The sequence below is a fragment of the Salmo trutta genome, chromosome 34 (genome assembly GCF_901001165.1).
Source record: "Salmo trutta chromosome 34, fSalTru1.1, whole genome shotgun sequence".
Lineage (NCBI taxonomy): Eukaryota > Metazoa > Chordata > Actinopteri > Salmoniformes > Salmonidae > Salmo > Salmo trutta.
This window is the reverse complement of record NC_042990.1, coordinates 35,736,379-35,750,332: the sequence shown is the minus strand read 5'-3', so window position 1 is coordinate 35,750,332 and position 13,954 is coordinate 35,736,379. Positions and strand designations below refer to the sequence as shown.

The 13,954-nt window shown below is 46.3% G+C and overlaps 1 protein-coding gene across 1 annotated transcript in view; it reads right to left on the bottom strand.

Moving 5' to 3' along the window:
* Positions 1-13,954, bottom strand: part of LOC115174083 (four and a half LIM domains protein 3) — a 30,503-nt gene that overhangs the window by 16,203 nt on the left and 346 nt on the right. The window lies entirely within an intron of this gene.

Here is a 13,954-nt window from a genome sequence, read left to right as displayed (position 1 = left end):
TAGTAAAACCAAATGCATGCTCTTCAACCGTTCGCTGCCCACACCCGCCCGCCCGACTAGCATCACTACTCTGGACGGTTCTGACTTAGAATATGTGGACAACTACAAATACCTAGGTGTCTGGTTAGACTGTAAACTCTCCTTCCAGACTCACATCAATCATCTCCAATCCAAAAATAAATCTAGAATTGGCTTCCTATTACGCAACAAAGCATCCTTCACTCATGCTGCCAAACATACCCTCGTAAAACTGACTATCCTACCGATCCTCGACTTCGGCGATGTCATTTACAAAATAGCTTCCAATACTCTACTCAGCAAACTGGATGTAGTCTATCACAGTGCCATCCGTTTTGTCACCAAAGCCCCATATACTACCCACCACTGCGACCTGTATGCTGTCGTCGGCTGGTCCTCGCTACATGCTCGTCGCCAAACCCACTGGCTCCAGGTCATCTATAAGTCTATGCTAGGTAAAGCTCCGCCTTATCTCAGCTCACTGGTCACGATAACAACACCCACCCGTAGCACGCGCTCCAGCAGGTATATCTCACTGATCATCCCCAAAGCAAACACCTCATTTGGCCGCCTTTCATTCCAGTTCTCTACTGCCAGTGACTGGAATGAGTTGCAAAAATCGCTGAAGCTGGAGACTTACATTTCCCTCACTAACTTTAAACATCAGCTATCTGAGCAGCTAACTGATCGATGCAGCTGTACACAACCCATCTGTAAATAGCCCATCCAATCTACCTACCTCATCCCCATATTGTTTTTATTTACTTTTCTGCTCTTTTGCACACCAGTATTTCTACTTGCACATCACCATCTGCTCATCTATCACTCCAGTATTAATCTGCTAAATTGTAATTACTTTGCCACTATGGCCTATTTATTGCCTTACCTCCTCACACCATTTGCACACACTGTATATAGACTTTCTTTTTTCTATATTATGTTATTGACTGTACGCTTATTTACTCCATGTGTAACTCTGTGTTGTTGTTTGTGTCGCACTGCTTTGCTTTATCTTGGCCAGGTCGCAGTTGTAAATGAGAACTTGTTGTCAACTAGCCTACCTAGTTAAATAAAAGTGAAAAAAATGAGTTCATTCTGCAGGGTTCTCTCTCTGCCATGAGTTAGGTCACAGGGTGCTCTCTCTATACCATGAGTTAGTTCACAGGGTGCTCTCTCTGCCATGAGTTAGTTCACAGGGTGCTCTCTCTGCCATGAGTTAGTTCACAGGGTGCTCTCTCTGCCATGAGTTAGTTCACAGGGTGCTCTCTCTGCCATGAGTTAGTTCACAGGGTGCTCTCTCTACCATGAGTTAGTTCACAGGGTGCTCTCTCTGCCTTGAGTTAGTTCACAGGGTGCTCTCTCTGCCTTGAGTTAGTTCACAGGGTGCTCTCTCTGCCATGAGTTAGTTCACAGGGTGCTCTCTCTGCCATGAGTTAGTTCTGCAGGGTGCTCTCTCTGCCTTGAGTTAGTTCACAGGGTGCTCTCTCTGCCTTGAGTTAGTTCACAGGGTGCTCTCTCTAAGCCATGAGTTAGTTCTGCAGGTGCTCTTTCTGCCATGAGTTAGTTCTGCAGGTGCTCTCTCTGCCATGAGTTAGTTCTGCAGGGTGCTCTCTTCCATGATTTAGTTCTGCAGGTTCTCTCTCTGCCATGAGGTAGTTCACAGGGTGCTCTCTCTGCCATGAGTTAGTTCACAGGGTGCTCTCTCTGCCATGAGTTAGTTCACAGGGTGCTCTCTCTGCCATGAGTTAGTTCACAGGGTGCTCTCTCTGCCATGAGTTAGTTCACAGGGTGCTCTCTCTGCCATGTGTTAGTTCACAGGGTGCTCTCTCTGCCATGAGTTAGTTCTGCAGGGTTCTCTCTCTGCCATGAGTTAGTTCTGCAGGGTGCTCTCTCTGCCATGAGTTAGTTCACAGGGTGCTCTCTCTGCCATGAGTTAGTTCTGCAGGGTTCTCTCTCTGCCATGAGTTAGTTCACAGGGTGCTCTCTCTGCCATGAGTTAGTTCTGCAGGGTTCTCTCTCTGCCATGAGTTAGTTCTGCAGGTTCTCTCTCTGCCATGAGTTAGTTCTGCAGGGTTCTCTCTCTGCCATGAGTTAGTTCACAGGGTGCTCTCTCTGCCATGAGTTAGTTCACAGGGTGCTCTCTCTGCCATGAGTTAGTTCACAGGGTTCTCTCTCTGCCATGAGTTAGTTCACAGGGTGCTCTCTCTGCCATGAGTTAGTTCACAGGGTGCTCTCTCTGCCATGAGTTAGTTCACAGGGTGCTCTCTCTGCCATGAGTTAGTTCACAGGGTGCTCTCTCTGCCATGAGTTAGTTCACAGGGTGCTCTCTCTACCATGAGTTAGTTCACAGGGTGCTCTCTCTGCCATGAGTTAGTTCACAGGGTGCTCTCTCTGCCATGAGTTAGTTCACAGGGTGCTCTCTCTGCCATGAGTTAGTTCACAGGGTGCTCTCTCTGCCATGAGTTAGTTCACAGGGTGCTCTCTCTGCCATGAGTTAGTTCACAGGGTGCTCTCTCTGCCATGAGTTAGTTCACAGGGTGCTCTCTCTGCCATGAGTTAGTTCACAGGGTGCTCTCTCTACCATGAGTTAGTTCACAGGGTGCTCTCTCTGCCATGAGTTAGTTCACAGGGTGCTCTCTCTGCCATGAGTTAGTTCACAGGGTGCTCTCTCTGCCATGAGTTAGTTCACAGGGTGCTCTCTCTGCCATGAGTTAGTTCACAGGGTGCTCTCTCTGCCATGAGTTAGTTCACAGGGTGCTCTCTCTGCCATGAGTTAGTTCACAGGGTGCTCTCTCTACCATGAGTTAGTTCACAGGGTGCTCTCTCTGCCATGAGTTAGTTCACAGGGTGCTCTCTCTGTCTGCTCTGTGTGTGTTTATTTTCCCCATCTGGTGTGCCCTATGCTGTATAACCCAGAACGTTCCATGATGAAACCCCTGGTCTGTCACCTAGGAGCGAGAGAACAGAGAAATTGAATAATCCTTCAGTAGTGTGTAGGTAGCCTACTTCCTTGATGACATTACCATTACATTACATTCTTCCTAGGATAAAACTGTTCATCAGTATTATGTGAGAACCACCGGGTAGTCAACATGTGTCCTGTTTCTTGACACAGTAATTTCATGTTCTAAGAAAGGCTTTTTGACTTTGGTCTCATCATGAGGGTGCTCCATCTGGTACAGTAACACCCTAAAACTGCAGACCATATGAAAACAGTAAGAAACAGCAGCAACAGGACAAGGGGTCAACTGTAATTTAATAGTTACCCAACTTCACTTTAATATTTATTCACAGATTAGGCTATCGGTGGGATGACTGCTCCTCTCTCTTTTATCCCAGTATAAAGAGATGACTGCTCCCTCTCTTTTATCCCAGTATAAAGAGATGACTGCTCCCTCTCTTTTATCCCAGTATAAAGAGATGACTGCTCCTCTCTGTCTTTTATCCCAGTATAAACAGATGACTGCTCCCTCTCTCTTTTATTCCAGTACCGGCACCCCCAATGTGAAGTGGCTGATGTCCTGACGGACCACAAAGCGCTGTTAGCTGCCTGCACGCACAGAAACCAAAATGAACACTACTGGCATTCGCATTTGTTGTCTTTGCTCTCATCAAATCGATATGCAATTTCTGTTTGTTTCAACATACCCAAACGGGATGTTTTGAGACACTGAGTGCTTGAACGTCAACCAAGCCCAACATTCCTTGACCAATGTCCTTCTGAGGTCACTTGAAGCAATGTGTTGAAAAAAGACTGCATTGCACTGGGAAACACACTGGGCGATGATGATGATGATGATGATGGCGTAGCAAATGAAGACAAGTGAAGACTTATCTAATCTTCATTCTTATCTGAATTTACTTACAAGCACGGACTGATTCATGTCTCCACCTGCTCGTAGGGTAATAATCAAAATATCCGTTGCTGACATTAAAACAGAAACCCTGATCCTGTAATCTTTCACCTGCCCACTGAGGAACATTAAAAGCTAAATTAATGAGAGGCTACGTGCTTGGCTGTGTTTAGCTTTGGCTTCCAGCTGACCGTTTATACTCTGCAGAGAACAATGCAAGCTGCAACTGAAAGAATTGTTATAACCACGTCCCTCCTACACCACCTCTGGTGCCAAACCAGATAACAAATAAAGATATCACTGTGTCAAGGCCTTCTTCGCTCTGAAAGCCTGAGCATAATCTGGTGCTGAAGTTGGTCTAGTCAAGCTAACGAAAAAGAGCATAAAGTTAGAAGAAAATCTAAAGAAAAATCAATACTGTATACATCTATACTGTATACATCTATACTGTATAAATCAATACTGTATACATCTATACTGTATAAATCAATACTGTATACATCTATACTGTATACATCTATACTGTATAAATCAATACTGTATACATCTATACTGTATAAATCAATACTGTATACATCTATACTGTATAAATCAATACTGTATACATCTATACTGTATACATCTATACTGTATAAATCAATACTGTATACATCTATACTGTATAAATCAATACTGTATACATCTATACTGTATACATCTATACTGTATAAATCAATACTGTATACATCTATACTGTATAAATATTTACTATATACATATATACTGTATACATCAATACTGTATACATCAATACTGTATAAATCAATACTGTATACATCTATACTGTATACATCTATACTGTATAAATCAATACTGTATACATCTATACTGTATAAATCAATACTGTATACATCTATACTGTATACATCTATACTGTATAAATCAATACTGTATACATCTATACTGTATAAATATTTACTATATACATATATACTGTATACATCAATACTATATACATATATACTGTATACATCAATACTGTATACATCAATACTGTATACATCTATACTGTATAAATCAATACTGTATACATCTATACTGTATACATCTATACTGTATAAATCAATACTGTATACATCTATACTGTATACATCTATACTGTATAAATCAATACTGTATACATCTATACTGTATACATCTATACTGTATAAATCAATACTGTATACATCTATACTGTATACATCTTTACTGTATAATATATACTGTATACATCTATACCTTATACATCTATACTGTATACATCTATACTGTATACATCTATACCTTATACATCTTTACTGTATACATCTATACTGTATACATCTATACTGTATACATCTATACCTTATAAATCTTTACTGTATACATCTATACCTTATACATCTATACTGTATACATCTATACCTTATACATCTATACTGTATACATCTATACCTTATACATCTATACTGTATACATCTATACCTTATACATCTTTACTGTATAAATCAATACTGTATAAATCAATACTGTATAAATCAATACTATATACATATATACTGTATACATCAATACTGTATACATCAATACTGTATACATCTATACCGTATACATCTATACTGTATACATCTATACCTTATAAATCTTTACTGTATACATCTATACTGTATACATCTATACCTTATAAATCTTTACTGTATACATCTATACCTTATACATCTATACTGTATACATCTATACTGTATAAATCTTTACTGTTCTTCATGTAGTCATAGATAGCCATGGAATGAAGAGGCAAGATACATCTCTAGAATCTTCTTCTCGAGCAAAGTTACTTGTGGCAACAGGCTGTTTCATTTAGATTATTTTTCTGTGGAAATTTGACCAAAGAAGAAATAAACAAAAGTTGTCTTGATCCGCACAATCAGCAGTCAGTCATTATCCAAAACAAATATGCTTGTCCAATGTAAACACATTTTCCCAACAGATAGCTGCTGGTAGCCAGTGGAGCATCCATCCATCCAACCCCAGGCCACGGGTGTTAATGTTCTCAACTCTGTTTATTTTCCCAGAGCCCCAGGCACCCCTATGGCCTGTTGTAACATCTCCATGTGTAAGCAGTTTAGGATTGTTGAGACAAATGTCTGTCAACCCAACCCAGAAACTCAACAAGCTTTGAGGGAGGGAGTATGAGGAACTATAAGATGGAGTGAAGAACAAATCAATTTAAGAGAGAGACAGGGGCAAGAGAGACGGGGGAGAGAGAGAGAGACGGGGAGAGAGAGACTGGGGAGAGAGAGAGAAACGGGGGAGAGAGACAGGGGCAAGAGAGAGACTGGGGAGAGAGAGAGAGACTGGGGAGAGAGAGAGAAACAGGGGAGAGAGACAGGGGCAAGAGAGAGACGGGAGAGAGAGAGAGACTGGGGAGAGAGAGACTGGGGAGAGAGAGACTGGGAGAGAGAGAGAGACGGGGGAGAGAGAGAGAGACGGGGGAGAGAGAGAGAGACGGGGGAGAGAGAGAGAGACTGGGGAGAGAGAGAGAGACTGGGGAGAGAGAGAGAGACGGGGGAGAGAGAGAGAGAGACGGGGGAGAGAGAGAGAGAGACGTGGGGGAGAGGAGAGGAGAGAGACTGGGGAGAGAGAGAGAGGGACTGGGGAGAGAGAGACTGGGGAGGAGAGGCGAGGGATGAGAGAGAGGAGACTGGGGGAGGAGTGGAGAGAGAGAGAGGGACTGGGGAGAGAGAGAGAGACACTAATGGGGAGGAGAGAGAGAGATGGTGAGAGAGACTGGGGGAGAAAGAGGAGAGAGAGGGCTGAGGGGGGAGAGAGAGAGGAGAGAGGAAGAAGACGGGGAGAGAGAGAGGAGACTGGGGGGGGGAGAGAAGAGACGGGGGGGAGGGGGAGGGAGGGGGAGGAGAGAGGAGACGGGGGAGAGAGAGAGACTGGGTGAGGAGAGCGGAGGAGACTGGGGAGGAGAGGAGAGAGACGGGGGGAGAGAGAGAGAGACAGGGGGGGGAGAGAGAGAGGAGAGAGGGAGAGAGAGAGAGAGACTGGGGAGAGAGAGAGAGACTGGGAGAGAGAGAGAGACTGGGGAGAGAGAGAGAGACTGGGGAGAGAGAGACTGGGGAGAGAGAGAGAGACTGGGGAGAGAGAGAGAGACGGGGGGGGAGAGAGAGAGAGACTGGGGAGAGAGAGAGAGACTGGGGAGAGAGAGACAGGGGAGAGAGAGAGACTGGGGAGAGAGAGACGGGGGAGAGAGAGACAGGGGAGAGAGAGAGAGACGGGGGAGGAGAGAGATGGGGGGAGAGAGAGAGAGACTGGGGAGAGAGAGAAAGACTGGGGAGAGAGAGAGAGACTGGGGAGAGAGAGAGAGACTGGAGAGAGAGAGACTGGGGAGAGAGAGAGAGACTGGGGAGAGAGAGAGAGACTGGGGAGAGAGAGAGAGACTGGGGAGAGAGAGACTGGGGAAAGAGAGACTGGAGAGAGAGAGACGGGGGGAGAGAGAGACGGGGGAGAGAGAGACAGGGGAGAGAGAGAGAGACGGGGGGAGAGAGAGAGAGACGGGGGAGAGAGAGAGAGACGGGGGAGAGAGAGACAGGGGAGAGAGAGAGAGACAGGGGAGAGAGAGACTGGGGAAAGAGAGACTGGGGAGAGAGAGACGGGGGGAGAGAGAGAGAGACGGGGGGAGAGAGAGACAGGGGAGAGAGAGAGAGACGGGGGAGAGAGAGACAGGGGAGAGAGAGACGGGGGAGAGAGAGACAGGGGAGAGAGAGAGAGACAGGGGAGAGAGAGGCTGGGGAAAGAGAGACTGGGGAGAGAGAGACGGGGGAGAGAGAGAGAGACGGGGGAGAGAGAGAGAGACGGGGGAGAGAGAGAGAGACGGGGGAGAGAGAGAGAGACGGGGGAGGGAGAGAGAGAGAGACGGGGAGAGAGAGAGAGACAGGGGAGAGAGAGAGACAGGGGAGAGAGAGACGGGGGAAAGAGAGACGGGGGAGAGAGAGAGAGACGGGGGAGAGAGAGAGAGAGACGGGGGAGAGAGAGAGAGACAGGGGGAGAGAGAGAGAGACGGGGGAGAGAGAGACTGGGGAGAGAGAGAGAAACGGGGGAGAGAGACAGGGGCAAGAGAGACGGGGGAGAGAGCGAGAGTGAGAAATGGGGGAGAGAGAGAGAAAGAGAGACTGGGGAGAGACAGAGAAACGGGGGAGAGAGAAAGAAATGGGGAGAGAAAAAGAGACGAGGGAGAGAGAGAGAGATGGGGAGAGGGCGATATAGACGGGGAAAGATACGGGGAGAGAGAGACGGGGAGAGACGGGGGAGAGACTTGACTTGTTGCCTTTCTTTAATGATACATCCTCATTTCATTAAAACAAATATCCCTTGTGCTGCATACTCACCTTGCCCTCTACCCCACGATACAAAACAACATCACATTAACCAAAACCTCACCACTTCTACAACCGTATATCCAACCTATCTCCCCCGGCTATACAGACGGCCCCCCAACACACCATATCTTCTGAAACACCTTCCTCAGCTATACAGACAGCCCCCCAACACACCATATCTCCTGAAACATCTTCCCCAGCTATACAGACAGCACCCCCAACACACCATATCTCCTGAAACATCTTCCTCAGCTATACAGACAGCACCCCAACACACCATATCTTCTGAAACATCTTCCCCAGCTATACAGACAGCCCCCCAACACACCATATCTTCTGAAACACCTTCCTCAGCTATACAGACGGCCTCCCCGACACACCATATCTCCTGAAACATCTCCCCCAGCTATACAGACGGCCCCCAACACACCATATCTCCTGAAACATCTTCCCCAGCTATACAGACAGCCCCCCAACACACCATATCTTCTGAAACACCTTCCTCAGCTATACAGACGGCCTCCCCGACACACCATATCTCCTGAAACATCTCCCCCAGCTATACAGACAGCCCCCCCAACACACCATATCTTCTGAAACACCTTCCTCAGCTATACAGACAGCCCCCCAACACACCATATCTTCTGAAACACCTTCCTCAGCTATACAGACAGCCCCCCAACACACCATATCTTCTGAAACACCTTCCTCAGCTATACAGACAGCCCCCCAACACACCATATCTTCTGAAACACCTTCCTCAGCTATACAGACAGCCCCCCCAGCACACCATATCTCCTGAAACATCTCCACACTTTTTATCATTCTATAGAAGTCAAACTCCACCCTAAGGCGCGCAGAGACCATCCCATTAAACACTAGTAAAGGGTCTGTCATCCCTCCACCTTTGACCCTGTTCCTGCTTGTTAGCCAAATAGCCAACTTTGCCTGAACAAACAGAAAATTCAACAACACACATTTGGCATTTTCCTTATTTGAATACCTGTACCCCATTATAAACATCCCAACAGTAAAAACCTCCCCCAACCTCTCACACAGACATTTCAACAGAGACATTAATGGAATTAACCTGGTGCACACAGAAAACACATGAATCACAGTTTCACTCATGACACAGAAAGAACACCCCTGTCCGACTCCCGGGTCGTTCCGTGCCAACCAGCTGGTAGTGGCCAGGGCTCCATCTAGAACCCTCCACTGGAGGTCCCCTGAGACGTTAGTCCTGTTTGTTGTGCCAAGACTTCCGGGGTTTTCCACCCCTGCTCCCCCCGCAGCCGCAGGTTGCCCAGCCTTAGTAAACCCCTTGCCATCAGTTTCCTCTGCAGGGTGGCCGACTGAACCGATCTCAAAGGGATGGCTGGGTTGTGGAAGATAGGCTCCTCCCACACCCACAGGCCAGGCTCCACACCCCCTTCTCGTGTGGGCCTTAGCAGCTGCCAGGCCCTCAGCATTGCAGAGTAAAATTCTGAGAGACCTGCTGTACTCAGCCTCTCCAGCTTCATGAGGAACAGCTGCCGGTCCAATCCTAGTCCGCCAGCTCTCCTCAGCAGCACGCATGCAGGTTCCTACCAGCCAACATCAGTATGGTACAGCAGTCACGACAAGTCCAAAATGTCCCTGACTAAGAACAAGTTGTCAGTGATTGAGCGTCCCGGTACACAATATGTCTGGTCCTTGTGTACTATAGAGTCCAGACGGGACTTCAGTCTGTTAGCGAGGACCTTGGCAAATATCTTGTAGTCCGCACAGAGCAGTGCCACAGGCCTCCAGTTCTTAAGTTCACACAAGTCCCCTTTTTTGGGCAGGAGAGTTAGAGCCGCCGGACGGCAGCTCATCGGCAACTCTCCTACCCCGACACATTCACGCAACATGCAAAAGAAGTCCTGTCCAATTAGTCCCCTGAATTTTTCATAAAACTCCACTGGGAGTCCATCGACCCCCGGTGCATGGCCGGGGGACATCTGGGTTACGGCCTCTGCCAGTTCATGGGACAACAGAGGAATGTCCATTTCATCCCTCTGTGCCAGAGAGAGCTTTGGGAGTCCTGCGAACAAGACCTGAGCACACATAGGATCACACACTTCTGCCCTATACAACTCAGTATAAAACTCCACAGTCCGCTCCCGCATCTCACCCACCACAGAGGTCACCTGCCCATCAGACAGCCGTAGACAATGCATAACCTTGGCTTCACCGCTCTGTCTTTCCAAACCAAAGAAGGAGCTGGGAGCATCCATCTCCTTGAACATTGAGAATCTAGCTCTTACATGTGCTCCCTTTGCTTTATCCTGGAAAAAACTGCCCAGGTCCCTACGTAATTCAGCTAAATTAGCCTGGAGGCCTACATTGCCTTGCCCCACTGGCTCTACCTCCACTTCACTGATACTAAGAGTCAATATTTGCAGTGTTGACCCTTCTTTTTCAAGACCTCTGCAATCCGCCCTTGCATGCTATCAATTAAATTCTGGGCCACATCCTGACTGATGGCAGCCCATTCTTGCATAATCAATGCTTGAAGCAGATGCTAAACTACAGGACTGTTTTGCTATCACAGACTGGAATATGTTCCGGGATTCTTCCGATGGCATTGAGGAGTACACCACATCAGTCACTGGCTTTATCAATAAGTGCATCAAGGACGTCATCCCCAGAGTGATACCGCCCAAACAGATCCACTAATGATGTAATCTCTATTGCACTCCACACTGCCCTTTCCCACATGGACAAAAGGAACACCTACGTGAGAATGCTATTCATTGACTACAGCTCAGCGTTCAACACCATAATACCCTCAAAGCTCATCACTAAGCTAAGGACCCTGGGACTAAACACCTCCCTCTGCAACTGGATCCTGGACTTCCTGATGGGCCGCCTCCAGGTGGTGAGGGTAGGTAGCAACACATCTGCCACGCTGATCCTCAACACTGGAGCCCCTCAGGGGTGCGTGCTCAGTCCCCTCCTGTACTCCCTGTTCACCCACGACTGCATGGCCAGGCACGACTCCAACACCATTATTAAGTTTGCAGACGACACAACAGTGGTAGGCCTGAACACCGACAAAACAGCCTATAGGGAGGAGGTCAGAGACCTGGCCGGGTGGTACCAGAATAACAACCTATCCCTCAACGTAACCAAGACTAAGGAGATGATTGGGGACTACAGGAAAAGGAGGACCGAGCACGCCCCCATTCTCATCGACGGGGCTGTAGTGGAGCAGGTTGAGAGCTTCAAGTTCCTTGGTGTCCACATCAACAACAAACTAGAATGGTCCAAACACACCAAGACAGTCGTGAAGAGGGATCGACAAAGCCTATTCCCCATCAGGAAACTAAAAAGATTTGGCATGGGTCCTAAGATCCTCAAAAGGTTCTACAGCTGCAACATCGAGAGCATCCTGACTGGTTGCATCACCGCCTGGTACGGCAACTGCTCGGCCTCCGACCGCAAGGCACTACAGAGGGTAGTGCGTACGGCCCAGTACATCACTGGGGCTAAGCTGCCTGCCATCCAGGACCTCTACACCAGGCGGTGTCAGAGGAAGGCCCAAAAAATTGTCAAAGACCCCAGCCACCCCAGTCATAGACTGTTCTCTCTACTACCGCATGGCAAGCGGTACCGCAGTGCCAAGTCTTGGACAAAAAGGCTTCTCAACAGTTTTTACCCCCAAGCCATAAGACTCCTGAACAGGTAATCAAATGGCTACCTGGACTATTTGCATTGTGTCCCCCCCCCCCCCCAACCCCTCTATTACGCTGCTGCTACTCTCTGTTTATCATATATGCATAGTCACTTTAACTATACATTCATGTACATACTGCCTCAATTGGCCCAACTAACCGGTGCCTGTATATAGCCTCGCTACTGTTATAGCCTCGCTACTGTATATAGCCTTGCTACTGTTGTTTATATGGGGACAGCCAAAGAACCCTGTTGGAACCCTTATTTCTAAGAGTGTACCCTCTCAGGCAGTTGCTGGGAAAGACTCCATCTCTAGAAGTCCTGCCAACCGTCTGGCACAGCTTCAATGATTGTACAGAGAACCAACCTTCCCCAATGAGAAGAATGTCAGGGGAGTGCCACTGTGGTCAGAATGGGACAGAATCATGTGGCTGCAATGTTAGGATTAAAAAAAAGCTAACAAAATGCATTTTCTACCATCACCCCTCTGTTCTAAAAATGGCAAATTCCTCTTTTCCTACAAATAATGAGTGAGTTCTTTCTGGCTGCCACCACATTTCTGCGGGTTATTCACAGGGAAAGATTCCTCACAAAATGCCAATTGTTTAAATAATCAAACCAATATATGTACAGTTGGACCAAAGTGGATCGAATGAAGGCGATGATATATGAGATGGCTACATAGGCATCTTATACAGAATTTGGCCTAACTGTTTTAACTGTGATGCTGATAAGGCCAGTAAATCACACAAAAGTAAAACAGAAAACAAAACTATTGTATTCTTCCTAGTAGACAATGACTCCCCTATACTAGTCAGGACACTGTCAATCAAGCTCTTACTTTGAATGATCCAGTAAATTAGGGTTTCCCTACTGGTGGCCTGTGGATCGAATCTAGTTTATGATCCCTGTCCAACAATCTATCCAGTTTAGAGCCCTAGGAATATGTGCAACAGGACAAGGTCTCCCCTATACTAGTCAGGACACTGTCTATACAGGATAGAACGTTTAAAGAGAGATAGAGGACATTTAACCATTTGTTGGCTGAGAGAGAAAACATAAAATGGAGAGAGAGAGAGAGATTTGTGACCTTTTCTTGTGGCAACAGGGCAACCAGTGAAGAACTAACACTACTGTAAATACAATCCATATTTATATTCCCTTTTATACTTTAACTATTTGCACATTGTTACAACACTGTATATAGACATAACGTGACACTTGAAATGTCTTTATTATTTTTGAATATTTGTGAGTGCAATGTTTACTGTTAATTTTGTATTACTTATTTCACTTTTGTTTATTATCTATTCCACTTGCTTTGGCAAGTGAAATATGTTTCCCATGCCAATAAAGCTCTTTGAATTGAATTGAGAGAGCATGAGGCCTAAATAGAGGGCGAGAGAGAGAGCATGAGGCAGAGAGAGAATATGTAAGAGAGAGAGAGACTGTTTATTTCACTTTTGTTTATCCATTTGACTTGCTTTGGCAATGTAAACATATGTTTACCATGCCAATAAAGCCCACTGAAATGAATTGAGAGAGAGGGGGTATGAGGCTGAGAGAAATAAGTTACATGTTCTGCCTGTGTCTTGTGTAAAACAACACCTAATAAAATGTTCCTTCTAAAGAGCACTGCATCTGCTTCGTTTTCAACCCGCATTCATATCACTGATTTGGTATCACACCCACACCACTGTCTGCGGGGTCAACGGTAGGGACGTTTTTAGATTTTAGGGATACAGATTTTCAACCTAAATTCCGTTTCCACTTCAAAACGGATCTCGGGACTCAGGAGTCTTTTTCCGCCTGAGTTACTGACTCAGTCAGACAGGTGTCTCCTGACAGCTGTGATAGATAGGATATCTTTGTTTGTGTCCACATTTCTTGACCTACAAAGCCACGCGAATATCTGTTCTCTTGATAAAAACACACAGGTTACCTTTCCCAATTTATGAAAGTAGTTAACATATTTGGTATATGTTATCTGATAAATATCAA